The sequence below is a fragment of the Muntiacus reevesi genome, chromosome 10 (genome assembly GCF_963930625.1).
Source record: "Muntiacus reevesi chromosome 10, mMunRee1.1, whole genome shotgun sequence".
Lineage (NCBI taxonomy): Eukaryota > Metazoa > Chordata > Mammalia > Artiodactyla > Cervidae > Muntiacus > Muntiacus reevesi.
This window is the reverse complement of record NC_089258.1, coordinates 22,474,566-22,495,069: the sequence shown is the minus strand read 5'-3', so window position 1 is coordinate 22,495,069 and position 20,504 is coordinate 22,474,566.

Below are 20,504 nucleotides of genomic sequence, written 5' to 3'. Positions count from 1 at the left end.
GATTGAAGGCAGGAGGATAACGGGATGACAGAGGATGAAATCGTTGGATGGCATCACTGACTCAATGGACATGAGTTTGAGAAAGCTCCAGGAGATGGTGAAGGACAGAGAAGCCTGGTGTGCTGCAGTTCATGGGGTCTCAAAGAGTCGGACATGACTAAGCGACTGAACAACAACAACTGGTGTTGTCAGGTATTAAGCACTGGCTTAATAGGCTACAAACCAGCCTGTCATCCCAGCCTCTCCAGTCATCAGCTGTGGGACCTTGGACGAGTCCCTTAAACTCAATGGACCTCAGCATTCTCAACCAGAAAAACTGGAAGCAATTGAAGTAGACTATCCCTTCCAGCAATTCTGTGAATCAAGGAGCGTTTATAGCTGCTGCTATTCATAAAGTTCAAATGAAGTCCCCTCATTATCTTATCTCTTGCTAGATAGATGGTGAGCTCCAGAAAAGCACATAGTATAATTTGGTGGCTCCCAGAAGGACCTCAGACAATATTTGCTCATTGACTGTATCTAAAAATTACACATGAGGACAGGTTTCCCAGGTGGTACTAGTGGTAAAGAATCCACCTGCCAATGCAGGACACATAAGAGACATGGGTTTGATCCCTGTGTCAGGGAAGATCCCCTGGAGGAGGGCATGCCCTCGAGAGGAGGGCAGCAATCCAGCTTTCTTGTCTGAAGAATCCCACAGACAGAGAAGCCTGGTGGGCTACAGTCCACAGGATTGTAAAGAGTGAGACACAACTGAAGCGACTTAGCACACACAGGTGGCCAAAGGACCATAGGATAGATCAGCTGAGCTCTATTTTAGGATGAAAAGCAGAATTTTCCTAGTCATACAACAGAAATATTTACCAAATACAAACTTCCCTGGTGGCTCAGATGGTAAAGCGTCTGCGTACAATGCGGGAGACCTGGGTTCAATCCCTGGGTTGGGAAGATCTGGAGAAGGAAATGGCAACCCACTCCAGTATTCTTGCCTGGAAAATCCCATGGATGGAGGAACCTGGTACGCTACAATCCGTCGCAAAGAGTCAGACACGACTGAGCGACATTTACTACTTACTACTACTATTAATCTAAAGTAAGTGCTTTCATTTGAAATTGTAACTAAAAGTAAATATAAAAGAATATGTAAAGTATAACTCCACCTTTCTTTTTTTAAAAAAAGAGTAACATATACAAATGTAATTGGACCAAAAATGGAGGAACATACAGTAAACAACTGGCAGTGGTTTTCTGGGGAAGAGGTTGGGGCAGAAATACGACTGATCTTTACTTTCTACACCATGCATTTCATTACATTTACATTTTGTATAACATTGCAGTACATATATAATTGCTTTAGTTTTTTGATTCCTAAAACACTCTAATTGTTCCAAAACAACCTGGCCGTGAATTGTGTCACATGCTAGGAGTCAACACACATAAACCACTAAACCCAGAAGATTGTCTCAAACACAGAGATACTGCCTTACATGTACACTGAGGGAAAAAACCAAAGGGATAATGTTCTTTTCCAGTTAATACACGTGTGAATGAAAAGGTCTTACGTTTGGTTTTGGTTTTATTTTTCAGTTTCTGTGACTCCCGGGAGAGAAGGCTGTGGGCTGATTATTAGAGCATTTGAGTGTGTGAGTTTGCCTGGAAGCAATAGCGCAGACGAGGAGATGGGAATAATGATAAAGCATGCTCTGCTCCTAGAGCTCTGCATGGAACAGCATTACTCTCAACCAGATTTTATTTCTTGTTAATTATATCAGATTCCACTTGATTGAGGATTTCATTGAATTTAAAATGTGGGGGGTGAGGGTCACTGCTCCATGCTACTCATCAGAAACATCGATCAGAAAAGCACCCCAGAAACCCCTGACGGTCAGCTGTGCAATACATTCCCCCTCTTCGTGACATATGTCCTCCAGTAATTATGATCACCTTTTTTCATCAGTCTGTGTCTGGGAGCATTTCTGGAACACTTGATGCTGTAATACCCAAAGAAAAAGCCCTCTCTGACATAATGGAGGTAAAATAAAATGTGTGCTTTCATGTCATGTAAAAATTTATGATATTCACACAAAGATGGGTATTTATTTCCTATGTGTATGCATCTCTGCTTTCTGTTGTTATTGATGAATGGGGAAAGATAAATGTACCATAGATGGAGGAAATAATAGCAGGGATGGGAGCTGACTGCTGATTTGCCATCCAGCAAACCCATATGAACTGCCAAAGCCCTGAACCTCAGGCTGCGGTGAAGACAGGAGGTGATAAGGGGACCTGTCACCCCAAGCCCTGGAGAAGCAGGATGAAGTGGGATTGAGTGTCATCTATGAACTCACATCTCGGTTTGAATCTGGCTCTAGCTTAAGAACTTGGACATGCTAACTCACTTTTCTGAGTCTTGGTTTGCTTAGCTGTCACATGGAGACATGAATACCTATTTTAGCCTGCTGTCAAAATTACTGAAATAATATATGTAAAGTCCCTTCTACACTTGAAAGTAGCATAGGTGGTACTTAGCAGATATCTCCCTCAAAATTTCTCTCTTTTTCTCCTTTCCATTAATGTTTCTTTTCCTTCCTTTCCTATTTTGGGGACAGAAATGGCCAATTTTTTAGCCTTCTAACCTTAAATCTTCAAAACAGACCAACAGTGCCATAAGCCAAGACTCACCAAGTTGATGAGTAGAATAATTTTCTTCTTCCATCTTGTGTCTTCAGAAACTTCAGAAATATAGACATATATAAACAACCACATGCATAAACTTATAAATGAAGACAATCTCTACATTGTCCCTTGGTTCTGAGACAGATAAAGACATCCAATAGATAGAGAATCTTTCAACTTTTATTTTTTCCTTTCGGGCTTGCTTTTATGCTGTAAATGTAACATTTACTAATAAGCAGATCAGCCAGGTCATGAAATGTTTGTTAAAGCTCATTCCACCATGTTAAATGATGTTTCCTTTGATATTTTTGTGCTTTCCACAGTGAAACTGCATTCTTACACCAATAATGAAGGCCCAGAGGTGGAAAGAACAAAGTTGGAATTAGGGTGAGGTCAGAAAGGTCCTCACATTAGGCACAAATTTTAAAGGGATGTCCAAAAACTCAGTAATGAAAACAAACAATATTTAGTGCAATATTTTTAAAAACTAAATTAATGCAAAAAATATATAATGAACAAGACTGCAAATTTTGAAACAAAGACAGGAACAAACCCTGAAATTACATGACTGCCTCCCTCAGCTCACCCTGATCTAGGACCTGGGCAGACGCTGCATCTGAAATCAGGAGCTGGGTGCTCTAGTCCTGGTTCTCACACTACTGAACTCTGGCGAGTCACTGAAACTCTCCGGTTCTCAATGTCATTTTGTTTCACTTAAGAGTCTGATTAGAAGATTTGCAGCGAACTGCTGAACTTGAAAATTCTATCATTTTCTCTAACATAAAGCTGCATTATTGAGGCATCAGAAATGACTCAAGCCAAGATTCATTCACTGTCACTCATTCAATCCAAAATGAATTAAAATCAATCCAATCAATTGCTATGTGACAAGCCCTATGTAAGGTGCTGAAAATACAACGGTAAGGACCAGAGAAATATGTAGGACAGGAAACCGATTCTAGTGCTAAAAGGTCAAGACAAACTTCTCTAACTTCCAAAGGAGTTAGGCAGGGAAAGTAAGGAAGAAAATTCCAGCAAGAGAGAACAGCACAGCAAAAGACTTGACGGTGAAAAAGAAAAATCTCAGTTGGGTAGCTGTTATAAATTTAATCTGAGTGAAACATAAATAGGATGGATGAAACAGGAAAACAAAAATCAGTCTTTGATTACGGAGCAAAAACAATATTTGGCAAGAGGCGCAGGTTCCATTCCTGAGTTGGGAAGATCCCTTAGAATAGAAAATGGCAACTCACTCTAGTATCCTTGCCTGGAAAACTCCAAGGACAGAGGAGTCTGGCAGGCTACAGTCTATGGGATTGCAAAGAGCCTGACACAACTAAACAGAATACAAGCACAACAACCACAACATAAAGAGCACCAGGCAGCGGTCAGACCTAAGTTCTAGTCACTGCCCTGTTGCCAACTAGCTAGAAGACAGGGCTTCCATATCCACAGGAGATTCTATTTGAGAACACAGTACAGACTTTCCTGTGAAGAAAGAAGGCTTTTAATTCCCAAAGAATGATGCAAACCTCACATCTGACATGTTTAGTTTACATCCCCCAGTACCAAAGCAGTGCTGTAATTAATACAAGTAGTCACTTCCCTGAAAACAATTTCCTAAACAGCTAAGCATCTGTTGTGTGCTGCCTATGAGCCTGAAGAATGTGAGGACCAACCTAAAGGCAAGCCAACTTTTACCTTCCCCAGATAGGCATGAGGAGGAGGCACCTAGGCAAATGTTACAGGCATACATGCTGACACCTACCCTACCTAGGAGCTAGTCTGCTCCTGCCACATTCATGTTGGCTGATTTAACTCCTACACTGAGAGGTAAATAGGATTACAGCCAGCTAGTGATAAACCAACCAAAATAATTTTTTAAACAAACACTGTGGCACACAGTCTGAAGTCCTGAGTATAAAGTCAAAACTTTGCTTTTAACCTGACTATTGTCACACATAAAACCTACCATTTATTGAGCACGTACAAATACTAACTCATATAATCCCCACAATTCTATGCGATGGGTTAAGATGGTTATCTCCATCTGAAGAGCAAGAGTAACTTGAGGCATATAGATATAAACTGTGTGCCCAAAGCAGAGACATCACTTTGCCAACAAAGGTCTGTCTAGTCAAAGCTATGGTTTTTCCAGTAGTCACAGACCGATGTGAGAGTTGGACCATAAAGAAGGCTGAGCACCGAAGAATTGATGCTTTTGAATTGTGCTGCTGGAGAAATCTCTTGAGAGTCCCTTGGACTGCAAGGAGATCCAACCAGTCAGTCCAAAAAGAAATCAATCCTGAATATTCACTGGAAGGACTGATGCTAAAGCTCCAGTAATTTGGCCACTTGATGCAGAACCAACTCATTGGAAAAGACCCTGATGCTGGAAAAGACTGAAGGCAGGAGGAGAAGGGAATGACAGAGAACAAAATGGTTGGAGAGCATCACCAACTCAATGGACATGAGTTTGAGCAAACTCCAGGAGATAGTGAAGGACAGGGAAACCTACAGCCCATGGGGTCACAAAAAGTCAGACACGACTTATTGACTGAACAACAACAGAGCCAAAATTCAAATAGAACCTGTCTAGCTCCAGAGTCTGTGCTCTTAGCCACTGTGCTACATAAACAAGGTTTGCCTGACCCAGGGGATTGAACCCCTATCTCCTGCATCTCCTGCTTTGACAGACAGGTTCTTTACCACCATCACCACCTGGGAAGCCTTTATTCCACAGCATCAGTTGCTAATTACAGTAATTTAGCTGCTGTTCATCTCTGTATCCACACTCTAGCACCCTATGCTCAAGCAACAAAGGATGGCTCAGAGTTTCACTAACTCATCAGGCACACTCAAACATTTCCTCTGCCAGGATGTCCTTTTCATCCTTCCCTACCTCGTAAAGACTATCCACTTTTCAAAAATATCTCGAAAACCATCTGGTTAAATTCCATAGAGGAAGAAAAAAAGTCACTTGCATGTCTATACTATTGCTACTTAATTTAACCTATAACTATAACAGTCAATCAGATTGCATCATAGTTAGCTAAATACCTGTTTCCCCATCCTTGAAAGTTGGAACTATTTTTTACTTCCTTGTGTTTCTCTTCCTCCAGGCTCCTGCACATAAGTGCTGATCTGTGTTTTCTGAATGTTGAGAAAAGCCAGGAGGAAGGATGGAGTATATGGCATGTATATTGAGAGCTCACAGGACAGTAAAAACCTACCTTACTCTCCAATTACTTCATGTGTGTTAATCTTGTATTGACAACTAGATTATAAATGCTTTAAGGGTCAGAACGATGTTATACATTTTTATATAACCTCCAATGCTAAATAAGGGATAGGTGGTCAGGAAATACTAGAAAATAGAATCTGAATATAATCAAAATGAGTTAAACTTGCAGATGTACAAACAGGAAATATATCATAGAGGGAGAAAATAGAGCTCTAGTATAAAGCAAAAAAATAGTAATAACAATCTTAATCTTTTCTTGCCAAGATTTACAATGTAAATGATGTGAATATTCACCATGAAATAAAAAGGGACATAAGCTGACAATTATATTTAAACCCCTACTATGTCAATTTCAACTTGAAAATATTTCTGGAAAGGTCTTCACTAGTTGTTTGAAAAAAGAAAAAAAAAACTTCAGAATTCTATCTTACTGAATGCTTTTTAAAAAATTATAAAAGTGAAGCTGTTTTAATAATACGCATCCATTTCCAATTCCTCTTCCCCACCCACCCCCACCCCCCTTTCTCAAAAATTTCACCTTTGGCAATATTGACTTTTGAGCCAAGGTGCTCTCATAAGTGAACTTCCTTAATTAACCTCATGTATATCAGGCTTTCTCCCACTTCAAAGAAGTTACAAAATGCTTAAAATTTTAAAAGGTCCCCAAAGCAGCAGAGAGACAGCCTCTACAATTCATCTTAAAGTGAAGAGAACTCTCTGGCAACCCACAGGCACGGGAACTAGATCTGAGCTTCTGGTGTTTTCTTCTATCAGCATCAACTTGGCTTCCAGGCTCCCCCGCAACACACACCCTTCTACAAATCCAAGCTCTCTTGAGTAGAGATTCCGCCCCACTGCAATATACCGGTCTATCCATCCCATCTTCCAGGTATGAACAAAATGTCAAAATACAGAACTGCACATGGCATTTTCTAGACTTACAGAACTAACCTGTGGTTGTGCTCAGGGTTAGCTAAGGAACAGTCAAGTTTTCTATGCTCCAGATGTGACATTCTGGAAATCTCCAGAGTCCCACCAGATGAATAAAAGCCATCAACCACCGAAGAGAAGGGGTATAGGAATTCAGTGAAGACTGCAGGGGTACTTTGCTTCCCACAAGACCTCTTCCTGCCTCAACTGGACTCTAGTCACTCCTCTCCTAAATAGCCATCATCTGTCCCTCTTGCAAACCCCTTTGTCCCAGTCCTGGACCCCTTGTACGCTGACCAGTCTCTCCTGTTTCCAAGGACCATTAGATTTGAGGCTCTTCCCCGGTACCAGCAGGCGCTCTGCCCTCCGAGACCCCGCCCCAATGGAAATGGTATTTTAGGGAACCCTTCGCTGGGACCAGTTCCCCGGGACTGAACGGATTATTCAGATGGGCTCCTGTCCACCAGCTCGATATAAGGGCTGCAGAGAATCTCTCCCAAGAAAGAGGTTAAAAGGGAATATGGTATCCCCACAAAGAAAAATAACCCAGAATCCTCCACATACTCCACATGTGTGGGTCATAAAACCCCCGGGCAAAAATAAAGCCCCAGCCTCCCCCCCCTGCAGCCCCCACCACAGCAGCCCAGCCCGGCTCCCAGCGCCGCCGCCTGGGTGTGCGTGAAGACACTCTCCCCGGGGAGGAGAGATCCTCGCGCCCAGCGCTTCCAGGAGGTGATTACCGCAAGCCTTTTAGTAACTCATCATTCATCCCCGCGCTGACCCGAGCCTCACCCCAGCGCCGGTGGCATTGGTGCTGAACGAGAAAGCCAAAAGCTGCCCCTCCAATTCTCCAGGTGACACCGCCTCCCTCTCCCGCCCCCCCCCCCCCCCGGCCCGCGCCCAAATACGAGGCGCCGAGGGTGCGGGATGGGGGAGAAGGAAAGGATGACAGGTGCCCACGCCTGAGGGAAAATCAAAGGCAAACGCTTACAGCAGGGGTGAGAAATCCCAACCCCGCCCGGCGCGAGGACTTGGCACCAGCTACCTGCAGGGCGCCCCCGCCCGCATGCCGGCTCCCGTGCAGCCCAGAATGCAGCCAGGAGGATGCAACGGGACGGAGGGAGCCTCCACGCCCCCTTTGTCTCCACGTTCCCCAAATGACAGGGGACGAAAGTTTATGAGCAGCGACGGTGTCGCTTTCCACTGGGTCAATCTGACACCTCGCAGGAGGCGACCCTTTCTGGGATCGCCCTCTCCCCCTGCACCGCCCCAGAGCTGCCTTCATCTGCACCTTGATGCCCGCAAGCCGGGCTTGGGCCACCTGCGCCGCTGCGTCCGGCAGGAACCTGATCTGCCCCCATGGACGCCCAGAAGCGGCCCCGCGGCTGCGGGCGCCCCACTCACCTCTCCCGGCAGAGTCTCCTCCCTTGCGCCCTACTGGGCCGTCCGGCTCCGGCTCCCGCGAGCGAGGCGCATTCAGGCAGCTGGAGACACGCTGCTCCCAGGGCTCTGCTGCATTCCTCCTGCGTGGGAGATCCAACCAGCGAGCGCGCGGCGCGGGCGTGTACGAGTGTGTGTTTGTGCGAGTGTGTGTGTGAGAGAGAGTGCGTGCGCGCGCGCGCGGGAGGGGGTTGGTGGGGGAGCGCGGGATCACCGATCCCCCTCGGCGGCGCCCATCCCACGCTCTGCCTACTCCTCCGCCTCCTCCTTGAGCTGCGGCTTGCACCGGGTCCAGGTTTCAGGATCTCCTGTTTGTTTAATGAAAGGCAGAAGCAAAAGGCTGGCCAGGGAGGGGGCGCGCCGGGCTGCGCATGCTCAGAGGGGGACCTGAGCACTCACTCCCCGGCGCAGCCAGCGCGCGAAGAGCGAGCTGGCGGCCGGCGGAGGCGAGCTCGCCTGCGTCTCCGGAGCCGCCGGGGGCTCGGCGGGGTTCCCAGGAGGCGACTGGGAAACCCAACCGCAAAGATGCGCCCTGCGTGGGGACTCCCTGGAGCACGCCGTGCGGGAAGCCGGCGGCGCGATCCCGACCCGCCCTAGGAGACAGCTTCAGCTCCGAGCCCTCCCGACGCCTGGCTCTCCTCTCGGTGTATTTTTAGAGCTTGCCCGGGGTTCCCGTGGACCGCTCTGCAGCCTCTGCGTGGCGGAGCTCCGGGTGCGTGTAGTCGGGGGAACCACGCGCAGCTGGTCGAACCTGAACTAAAACGGGATTCCTGACCCATGCATCTTTTTCTCCCCCTCGCCCAACTTTCAACCTGTGAAGGGCAGGAAAAAGGCAGCTGTCCACTCGGGTCCCAGGACAGGTTCGCTGGAGGGGAGGGCGGGGGTTGGGGTACACCAAACCCTCTTCCCAGAACAAAGCGGACGTGGAAGGAAGGTGAGTCTTGGAGGGCTCCATGCTCAGCCTCCCGTGGTGACAGGGTTAGATGGAGGAGACATTTGCTCTACTGAAGAAGGCCAAAAGAACAATAGAGCCATTGTCCCCTCGCCTCGAATGCCAGAGCGCCAAAGCAGTTCTTCGCAAGAGGGAATTCTGGCTGCTTGGTAAAGTGGAAGAACTGTCACAGCGAACAAAGTCCAGTAAGAGAACCTGAGCCTGCAAGCGACGGCGCAGTAACCTGAGGCCAGAGCAAATACTGGCTGAGAGGCTTTGCGAATAGAGTGGAAACTCTTTCTGGTGCGATAGTTCTATGAGCAAAACAGGACAGTGGGCAGCGACCCTTTCCAGAGCTTCCATTTTCAACCTCCTCCGTGTTTGATCACCTTGTCTTTCCCCCCATTTTCTCTCCTAAGAGAAGAAAAGCCATCCCAAGCAGGGAACTCCCTGTAAAGGTATTATGACCTCCTTTTTGTTCAGTTTTGGTCCCTCCAGAAGAAGACTACCTTTTGGTCACTCCAGTGCTGCAGGGATAGAAGACTGCCTTCTCTGTGCAAATCTTTTCCAAGCTTTCATTAAAGAGCACCTCTGAGCGCTTCTACTAAGCAGTGCTGGGCTCGCAGATGCCTTCCTGCTGAACTCTGACCCCTGTCCCATTCATCTTCCCAGTAATAATGCCAAGTGACACTAGAACAGAAGGAAAATTAGATAACACCCTAGAGCACACCCAGAGGAGAGAAAACAGCATGTCTAAATACCACCAGCAAAAGCCAAGTTTAGGAGAAAAGACACAGAAAAAAGGAAATAAGGCTGAGAAAGAGGAAGGTTTAAAAAAGTGAAAGGGCCCTGAACATTAGTGACTGGTTCCTTCTCTCCATAGCTCCCTTGAAGGGGGCAGAACTGCAGCATCTCTTTGCCTGAAGAACAGTTGGACTGAGCCTCTAAGCACAATGAAGGGGAGATCAGGTTCTTCTGAAAAGCCGCGACAGTGAGTCAAATCTCTAACCACCAGGTCGGGGACATCAGGTTCTTCTGAAAAGCAGCATGGTCCTTAGGGTGAAGCTCTCCAAGAATTAGGAGCTCCTTCTTCCAAGCCTGGTTTTTCTCAGGCCTTCCCCTTGGCACCAAGCTTCGCGGAAAGCATCCAAGCCAGATCTGCTTGTTACCACTCTCCCTTCAGAACAGTGAATAGTTCATCAGAATTTCAAGGTGTTGGCAGTGGCAGGGACCGGAGGCAGGAAAGCGGGCCCTGATTGGCGTTGTGCAAGCCCCAGGGGAGCGAGGGCTCTGAATCCAAGCACCTAGAACAGAGAGGCGGGGTGGGGGGTGGATGCAGGTCTCAGCTCCTGAGGCTCTGTCAGTAAGAGAGTACGGAGGCCCTCCCGCCAACAACAGTGAGTGTCCAGGGCTGCCTGACGAAGGAGCACTGTCTCCCTTGTCTGAGCCTGGCCTTGGGTGAGGAGCAAAGGGACGCCTCTCCCCCTTGATGCCCAGGGTCATTGTCATTGCCGCCTCAAAGCTCCAACAAGGTCAAGGAGACGTTATCAATCTGGAATTGCAAATCAGGTGGAATCCCTACTGGTACGGCTATAGGAGGGTGAAGTACAATCCAGGAGATGTTTACTGCTTGTGGAGAGTGGCAGAAGCCCCTGGGGAAACTAAGTAAGATGATGTACCTAAGACACTAACACAGTGCCCACTGCATAGCAACTCTTTGTAGCGTCTATGAATTTGATTGTTAACATTTTCATTATTAGGATTTTTTTTTAATAAAGCTGAGGAGGTCCCCCCCCACCCATGCATGCTTAAACAACTAGAATAGATGAAAGCCAAATGCCTTGCAATTTTCCTTGTGACTTACTTCCTTCTCCCCCTCACACATCTCCCTGAGCACCGATGCATTCAAATCCATGAAACGAAAAGTGTGATGTACAGCTGTGTGGCCATGTGAATCATGAATAACCCTAACCCTCACCCTCCACACTCAGGTTCAGGTCTAAGTGGGAGACAGCATGGGCGTACAATAAGGCACACCCCCCAGCACTTTTTGCCATTCACACCTCACAAGGATTAAGGACCCCTCCTGGTTGGCAGTCAGGGTCTGTAGCTATAAAGCCCCATAGACAGTGGATCACCAGGCACTGTATTTTCACTTTTTTTTTTTTTTTAACCTTCCTTCTAATTTTAGCTACCTAATGTGTTACTCCTCCTAGGTAACAAAATGCCCGGAGCCAATTAATATGCACACATCTGCAGATGGTTTTGAAAGAAATAATGGTCAGAATATCAGAGGCTGCAGGTATTTTCAGTGCTCCTTAAATTCAGATTTTAGACTTAGCATTCATCTCCCTACCTAGTGGACGATTCCTAAACTTTGCACCTCTCTGCGTCAACAAACAAGTCTAATGGCCTCACCTCCTATGTCAGCAAAATAACCCAGTATTGTTGCCTGGCTTTGTACAATGTTTTTTGCTTTTGTTTTTGTTTTTGTTTTTTTTTTGGAGAGCTAGCTATTAAATTTTTAAGAGAACTAGCTCTTCAGAATATCCACTGGTTAAGAATCCAAGTTTCCAATGCAGGGGTCGCGGGTTCGATCCCTGGTCAGAAAACTAAGATGCTGCACAGCCAAAAAATAAATTAAAAAATATTAGAATTCTCATATGCACATTTGCTTCCCCAGTGGCTCAGTGGTAAAGAATCTGCTTGCCTATGCAGGAGATGCAAGAGATGTGGATTCAAGCCCTGGGTTGGGAAGAGCCCCCAGAGAAGGAAATGGCAACCCACTGCAGTATTCTTGCCTGGAAAATTCCTTGGACAGAGGCACCTGGCAGGCTATAGGCCATGGCATTGCAAAGAGCTGGATACAACTGAGCACACACATGCACAAAAATTCAAAATTAATAAAAGTCAGTAATAAAAACAATGTTTGAACATAAAGTTTTTCCAAACTATGGATGCTATAGTGATATCTCAGTTCTTAGAAAATCATATGAAAGTAATTCTATCAAGTTAGATATTGCTGAAATAATATAACAATTCTATGGTGATGCAATATGTTTATAAGTTGTCACTCACACCTCTGAATATTATCTAACAATTACGAGACACAGCATTTGTATTTGCATTGTGTTCTAACTATAATCTTGGTTATTTTCAAATGCCACCATAATGAGACAAAAGAGTTATAATTTTTTCTTCTTGTATAAATTTCATATTTATAGCAATCTTTTTTGGTTCAGTAAAAATGTTAAGCCATGACTCTAAGGGCTAAACTAGTGCTTATCATAAGAATCAAAATGTTTCTGGGAACATCAAAAACTATTATAAAACTATCCCTATAGCCCTTTCCAAGTACTCTTATTGTCACTCTTAACACATCAAGTTGTTTTTTTATGTGTGACTTGCCCCCACTTAGGTTGGTTTGAGCCATTCAAGGGCAGAGGTTTATTCTTTTCTATGCCCCGATGCCTCATGAAAGTAAGCAAGTGGTATATGTTCAGCAAATGTTTAAAGAGTGAATGAATAAATTTGCAGCCAAAAATAAATTTCTGTGACTAAAATGTTAACTTTGGAAAAAGACTTCCAAGTTCTGTGCCACTTGGTACTCCTCATAGATGATGAAGTCAAAAGACACAAATTTTTAAGACTTTGTGTATATTATTTAAAAATGAAAGCTGAATGAGAAAGACAAAACGGCTTTCTGGGGATAGTTTCTATCCCCTTGGAAACACATACTGGCCAACCCAATACACCAAGTCCATTCTAATTTTTCTGGTTCAGAAACAGAATATATTTGTGGCCCAAAGTGCATTGTTATTCAAAGGATAGCTTCGTGCTGACCAACTTAATCCAGCTAGAATAATATTCTACTTTAACTTTCCCCCTAAGTGGGATGAAATAGTTGAGGCAATAGTGCCTAGAACTCCTCTTCAAAAGAAATCATTCAAAATGTCAAAAGGCAACACTGTTAGCTATATCCCAATACAAAATAAAAAGTTTTTTTTTAAATGTGAAAAGGACCACCCCCAGGCACTCATCCCCAGCACTTCTATCATTACTGTCTTGAGCGAAAGGAACCAGCAAGTAGTTGGCTCTATTTTCATAAATAGGTACCTAAGAATGGGGAGCAGGTGGGGAAGGGGAAGACTAAATTATAAATAAAAGGTCTCAGCTCTGATCACAACTCTCCTGAGCCAGGGGTAGAAGAATACAGGGGACCAGGTGACTGCGGTCATAGTGATTTTTTCTCTTGCATTCATATACCCAGGAAGAGTTTCCTGAGGATGGTCTCAGGCAGAAAGATCCCAAGACAGAAGCTGCAGTTCTTTACCACCTAGTCTCAGAAGCAACACACCATCACTTCTGCCATATCCATCACACAGCCTAGCCCAGCTACTCCCCTCAGATTATCTTCATTTAAGGGATTCCCTCTGATTCTTGCTGGGACCCTGACTGATACAGATTTCAAGCATTTGTTTTCCTATTTATAGACTCATCTCACCCACATGTCCTTGGGGGTCTCCAAGGCAAGAGGAGCCTGGCAGGCTACAGTCTATGGAGTCACACAGAGTTGGACACGACTGAAGTGACTGACGTGGGGGACGACAGAGGATGAGATGGCTGGATGGCATCACCGACTCGATGGACATGAGTTTGAGTAAACTCCGGGAGTTGGTGATAGACAGGGAGGCCTGGCGTGCTGTAATTCATGGGGTCGCAAGGAGCCGGACACGACTGAGCGACTGAACTGAACTGAACTGAAGTGTGAAGTGTGCACACAGCACAGCTCACCCACATTAAACCTACTGCTTGTTGCTACTCCATCAGCTCTGATTTCTTCCCCCACACACCATTGATTTGTATTCTGAGTTACTACCTCATGTGGCCCAGGCCCCAGGATCCATGTACCTCTGTTGGAAATTCTACCTAGTTCTCCATGTCCTCACAAGCAGAACTGAGGTACCTATAGCCGATCCTCCTACTCTTTGGTTCGACCCCTGGTGACACCCTTGTTATCTACTCCTCATCAAGAGCTGTTAGAATCATGACTCTGCCTCCCTTTGAATACTTCAGAAAGTCTAGATTCCACTTCTAGTGATTCCTGTCTGCTGACCCTGTCCCACTCAGGAGAGGTTAATCTGCCAGCAAGTCTCTTCTTCACTCTGTCCTAAACTGTCAACATGGACCCCTTAAATCTCAGTAATATTAGCAGCTTCATTTTTCTCATCTTTAAAATGAGAGGTTTGAATAAATTCCTCGGTCATCATGTATTAATAGCCTAGTTCAGGGGTCAACAAACTTATTCTGAAAAGAACCAGATACTATATATTTTAGGCTCTGAAGGCCATGTGATCTCTGCTACCACTATTCCACTCTGCAGCCACAGATAGTGCTAAGAATGAGAATGGTTATGTTCCAATTTTTTTCCTTTTTTTTTTTTACAAAACAGGTGGTGTGCTGATTTGGCCCACAAGATATAGTTTGCCAACCTTGAGTCTAATGCTTTATTTTCTGCCCTTTGCAAGCAATGTGTTGGGTAGAAGGAATCTGAAGAATCCTGCTTCTTGCTCTGCCAGTAGGAAAATAATAAAAGTCATGAAACTGGTGCAGGAAATCTTAGTCCACTGGCAGTTGAGGGGCTCCTTGTCAGCATGGCTTTCACACTATCTTAAGAACACACTAGAAAATTATTTTTTCCTTTTCTGTAAAGCAGTTGGCTATGTTTTCCACATGAAACAGCAGTGGCAATAGCAACTATACTATTTTTAGCCTAAAACTGATTTGTGCAGCCCTAGAAATTTAATGAGGAATATTTTAAAGGAAAATGAAAAAAAAAAAATAATAGTGTGAGCACAATATTCCTGACTGTGAAAATAGGGCAGGTAAATACATTCTAATTATGACTAGACTAGCACCTTAAGAAAACTGCCTCTCCAAAGATAAAAACTCAGCCCCAATAAAACAGAATACCTTCTTAGGTAGGTCCCAGTACAGGAGCAATGCCTCTACTGAGTTGAACTTATAAAAATCTGGCTACTGGCTGAGTATTTTCACACATTCAGCCCAAAGTTATGAAATTCAGCCTATCTAAAAATTTCACTTCCCCAAAGCAATCTACATATTTAGTACAATCCCCGTCTGTATTAGTTTGCTGGGGCTACACACTGGGGGAGGAGGGCTTGGTTAACAGGAATTTCTTTTCTCACAGTTTTAAAAATCAAGGTATAGGCAGGGCTGGTTTCTTCTGAGGCCTTTATCCTTGGTTTGTAGATGGCCATCTTCTCCTTGGCTTCACACTGTCCTCCTTTTATACATGTCTGTGTCCTACTTTCCTCTTCTTATAAGGATAACAGTCATATTGGATTTGGGCCCACCCTAATAACCTCATTTTAAATTAATTACTTCTTTAAGCTCCAATCTCTAAATACAGTCACGTTCAGAGGTCCGGGGATGTGGAGTCAGAATTTCAATATGTGAACTTCTAGGTGACACAATTCAGGCCAGAACACTATCAAAACCCTGGTGGTGTTTTTGCAGGTATAGAAAAATGTGTCCTAAAATTCATATGGAGTCTCAAGGGACACCAAATAGCCAAAATAACCTTGAAAAAGAACAAAGTTGGAGGTCCCATACTTACTGATTTCAAAACCAACTACAAAGTTATAGTAATCAAAATAGTGTGATACTGGCATAAAAACATATACCCAATGGAATAGAACAGTGAGCCCAGAAATCCTCACATGTATGGTCAAATGATTTTCAACAAGGATATTAAGACTACTTAACTCAATGGGGAAGATTGGTCTTTTCAATAGAGTGTCGGGAAAACTGAATAGCCACATGCAAAAGTTGGACCCTTACCTTATACTATGTATAGAATAAATTCAAAACAAATCAGAGACCTAACATAAGATCTAAAACTACCTGATAAGAGGTTAATATTAAGGACATATAAAGAACTCCTACAGTTCAACAACAACAAAACAACCCAATTCAAGAGTTGAACAGACACACAAAGGACTTGAACAGACATTTCTTCAAAAGAGATATTCAATATCCCATGAGTCAATACTTCATATGCCAATATGGCCATAAAAAAGCACTCAACATTACTAATCACTTGGGCAATGCAAATCAAAACCACAAGGATAAAGATAATGCTTATAAGAAGTAACAGATAATACAGTGTGATTTTCACGGAGGAAAAAAACACAAGATACCACATCATACCCACTAAGATGGCTATTATCAAAAAGAAAAAAAAAAAAAAACCCAGAAATTAACAACAGGTGATAAGGATGTGGAGAAACTGGAACTCTTGTGCACTACTGGTGGGAATATAATATGGTGCAGCCACTATGGGAAATAGTATGGCTAGTCCTCATAAAATTAAAAATATCATTTATTATATGATCCAACAATTTCATTTTGGGTGTACACCTGGGTTTGAGCATTCTTTGGCATTGCCTTTCTTTGGGATTGGAATGAAAACTGACCTTTTCCAGTCCTGTGGCCACTGCTGGCATATTCCAAATTTGCTGGCATATTGAGTGTAGCACCTTCACAGCATCACCTTTCAGGATTTGAAATAGCTCAACTGGAATTCCATCACTTCCACTAGCTTTGTTCATAGTGATGCTTTCTAAGGCCCACCTGACTTCACATTCCAGGATATCTGGCTCTAGGTGAGTTATCACACCATCGTGATTATCTGGGTCATGAAGATCTTTTTTGCACAGTCCTTGTGTGTATTCTTGCCACCTCTTCTTAATATCTTCTGCTTCTGTTAGGTCCATACCATATCTGTCCTTTATCGAACCCATCTTTGCATGAACTGTTCCCTTGATATCTCTAATGTTCTTGAAGAGATCTCTAGTCTTTCCCATTCTGTTGTTTTCCTCTATTTCTTTGCACTGATTGCTGAGGAAGGCTTTCTTATCTCTCCCTGCTATTCTTTGGAACTCTACATTCAAATGGGAATATCTTTCTTTTTCTCCTTTTCCTTTTGCTTCTCTTCTTTTCACAGCTATTTGTAAGGCCTCCTCAGACAGCCATTTTGCTTTATTGCATTTCTTTTCCATGGGGATGGTCTTGCTCCCTGTCTCTTGTCCAATGTCATGAGCCTCTGTCCATAGTTTATCAGGCACTCTGTCTATCAGATCTAGTCCCTTAAATCTATTTCTCACTTCCACTGTATAGTCATAAGGGATTTGATTTAGGTCATACCTAAATGGTCTAGTGGTTTTCCCTACTTTCTTCAATTTAAGTCTGAATTTGGCAATAAGGAGTTCATGATCTGAGCCACAATCAGCTCTCAGTCTTGTTTTTGCTCACTATATAGAGCGTCTCCATTTTTGGCTACAAAGAATATAATCAATCTGATTTCAGTGTTGAGCATCTGGTGATGTCCATGTGTAGAGTCTTCTTTTGTGTTGTTGGAAGAGGGTGTTTGCTATGACCAGTGCGTTCTCTTGGCAAAACTCTATTAGCCTTTGCCCTGCTTCATTCCATACTCCAAGGCCAAATTTGCCTGTTACTCCAGGTGTTTCTTGACTTCCTACTTTTGCATTCCAGTCCCCTATAATGAAAATGACGTCTTTTTTGGGTGTTAGTTCTAAAAGGTCTTGTAGGTCTTCATAGAACTGTTTGACTTCAGCTTCTTCAGCGTTACTGGTTGGGGCATAGGCTTGGATTACCGTGATATTGAATGGTTTGCCTTGGAAACAAACAGAAATCATTCTGTCATTTTTGAGATTGCATCCAAGTAATGCATTTCAGACTCTTTTGTTGACCATGATGGCTACTCCATTTCTTCTAAGGAATTCTTGCCCACAGTCGTAGATATAATGGTCACCTGAGTTAAATTCTCCCATTCCAGTCCAATTTAGTTCGCTGATTCCTAGAATGTTGACATTCACTCTTGCCATCTCCTGTTTGACCACTTCCAAATTGCCTTGATTCATGAACTTACATTCCAGGTTCCTATGCAATATTGCCCTTTACAGCATCAGACCTTGCTTCTATTACCAGTCACATCCACAACTGGGTATTGTTTTTGCTTTGGCTCCATCCCTTCATTCTTTCTGGAGTTATTTCCCAACTGATCTCCATATATTTAACTTATATGCAGAGTACATCATGAGAAACGCTGGGCTGGAAGAAGCACAAGCTGGAATCAAGATTGCCGGGAGAAATATCAATAACCTCAGATATGCAGATGACACCACCCTTATGGCAGAAAGTGAAGAGGGACTAAAAAGCCTCTTGATGAAAGTGAAAGAGGAGAGTGAAAAAGTTGGCTTAAAGTTCAACATTCAGAAAATTAAGATCATGGAATCCGGTCCCATCACTTCATGGGAAATAGATGGGGAAACAGTGTCAGACTTTATTTTTTTGGGCTCCAAAATCACTGCAGATGGTGATTGCAGCCATGAAATTAAAAGACGCTTACTCCTTGGAAGGAAAGTTATGACCAACCTAGATAGCATATTAAAAAGCAGAGACATTACTTTGCCAACAAAGGTCCATCTAGTCAAGGCTTTGGTTTTTCCAGGAGTCATGTATGGATGTGAGAGTTGGACTATAAAGAAAGCTGAGCACTGAAAAATTGATGCTTTTGAACGGTGGTGTTGGAGAAGACTCTTGAGAGTCCCTTGGACTGGAAGGAGATCCAACCAGTCCATCCTAAGGGAGACCAGTCCTGGGTGTTCATTGGAAGGACTGATGCTGAAGCTGAAACGCCAATACTTTGGCCACCTCATGCAAAGAGATGACTCATTGGAAAAGACCCTGAAGCTGGAAGGGATTGGGGACGACAGAGGATGAGATGGCTGGATGACATCACCGACTTGATGGACATGAGTTTGAGTAAAGTCCAGGAGCTTGTGATAGACAGGGAGGCCTGGTGTGCTGCGATTCATGGGGTTGCAAAGAGTCAGAGATGACTGAGTGACTGAACTGAACTGAACTGATACACCTGGGTATGTCATACTAGGTATATACCTGGATAACATACCAGGTAAGACAGTCATTCACTCTTTCTTAATTTTATTTAACCAATATGTATTAAATGTTTGATGCCAATATAATCAGAAATTTTGATGTCAAGAATTCTAGATAGTGCTCTGAAGAAATCATACCTGATATTCTGTGTATCTATGTTACTTTCAAATTACAAATGTATTCGTTAAATAACAATTCCATGAAAGGTATAAAGGAAATGCCTCAAGGACTCAGTTAAAAACAATCCCAAGGTCTTACTGGAATATTATAGTGCAATCACATAAAAATTTTATTTTAGCCATCTAACTATGATATAGGCATGAGTTATGACATAAAGCCACTTGATGAGACTTTTTAAGAGTATGTCTCTTAGTCCTCCTATAGGATTATCCTATAGCCCTTATAACTGGTAAACGATACATTAACCCAGAAAAGTGCCTCGATCATTCTTCTGACTATGAAAATTCAGGAAGATCACTGAACTATACACAAACTGTAAAATATCTTCTGAAAATGTCAGTGATAATTAACATCACCATCAATAGCATCTGCAGATAATCACCATCCAAATGTCACCTTTAGTTTACTTTGCTTGGTAAACCAAAGATTCAGTGATGCTGACTATCTGTTATTTTGTCTTGCAGTATTCCCCCTTTGATCAGCAATGTTACCCATATTTCTTATAAGAAATCACCATTCTTCAATTACTAATCCATGTGGGGGTTTGGGGGTGAAAAACCTTTCCAACTTTCGACCATGAGCATAGAAGCCCAGCCTAGTTAATCAGAATCTCCCACTGCTCTAGCCTTGTGATGTTTCAGAGATGGCAAATGGCAAGTGATTTCCATATCAGCAAAATTAGATTAAGACCTAGGACTTCTGCTGACGAGAAAGAAAAATGTCTCCTTTTACTGGGGATTCTAAGCACTTAAAAAGTTCTAAGTCTAGGAATGCCAGGAGAGAGACCTTCACATGTCTTTTAATTCCTAAACCTAGCCATGTCTTAAAGTATCACTGAACTTTTCAGTCACTTAATCAATAATGCATTGTTGCTTAAGGCATTCTGAATTAGATTTTCATTCCCTAGCCCCACTGAAAATGTCTTTATGGATACATGAATTATGGCATCTCTTTAAGTAATAATGACAAACAAGAGGGGAGGTAAGCAAAAGATGGGAAGAATTTTTAAGGATATCTCCTGGCCACACCGTGACTGAATTCAAGCTCTGATCATTTCAGGCAGCCTTCCACCCGTGAGCATACATCTCGTGTGTCCTC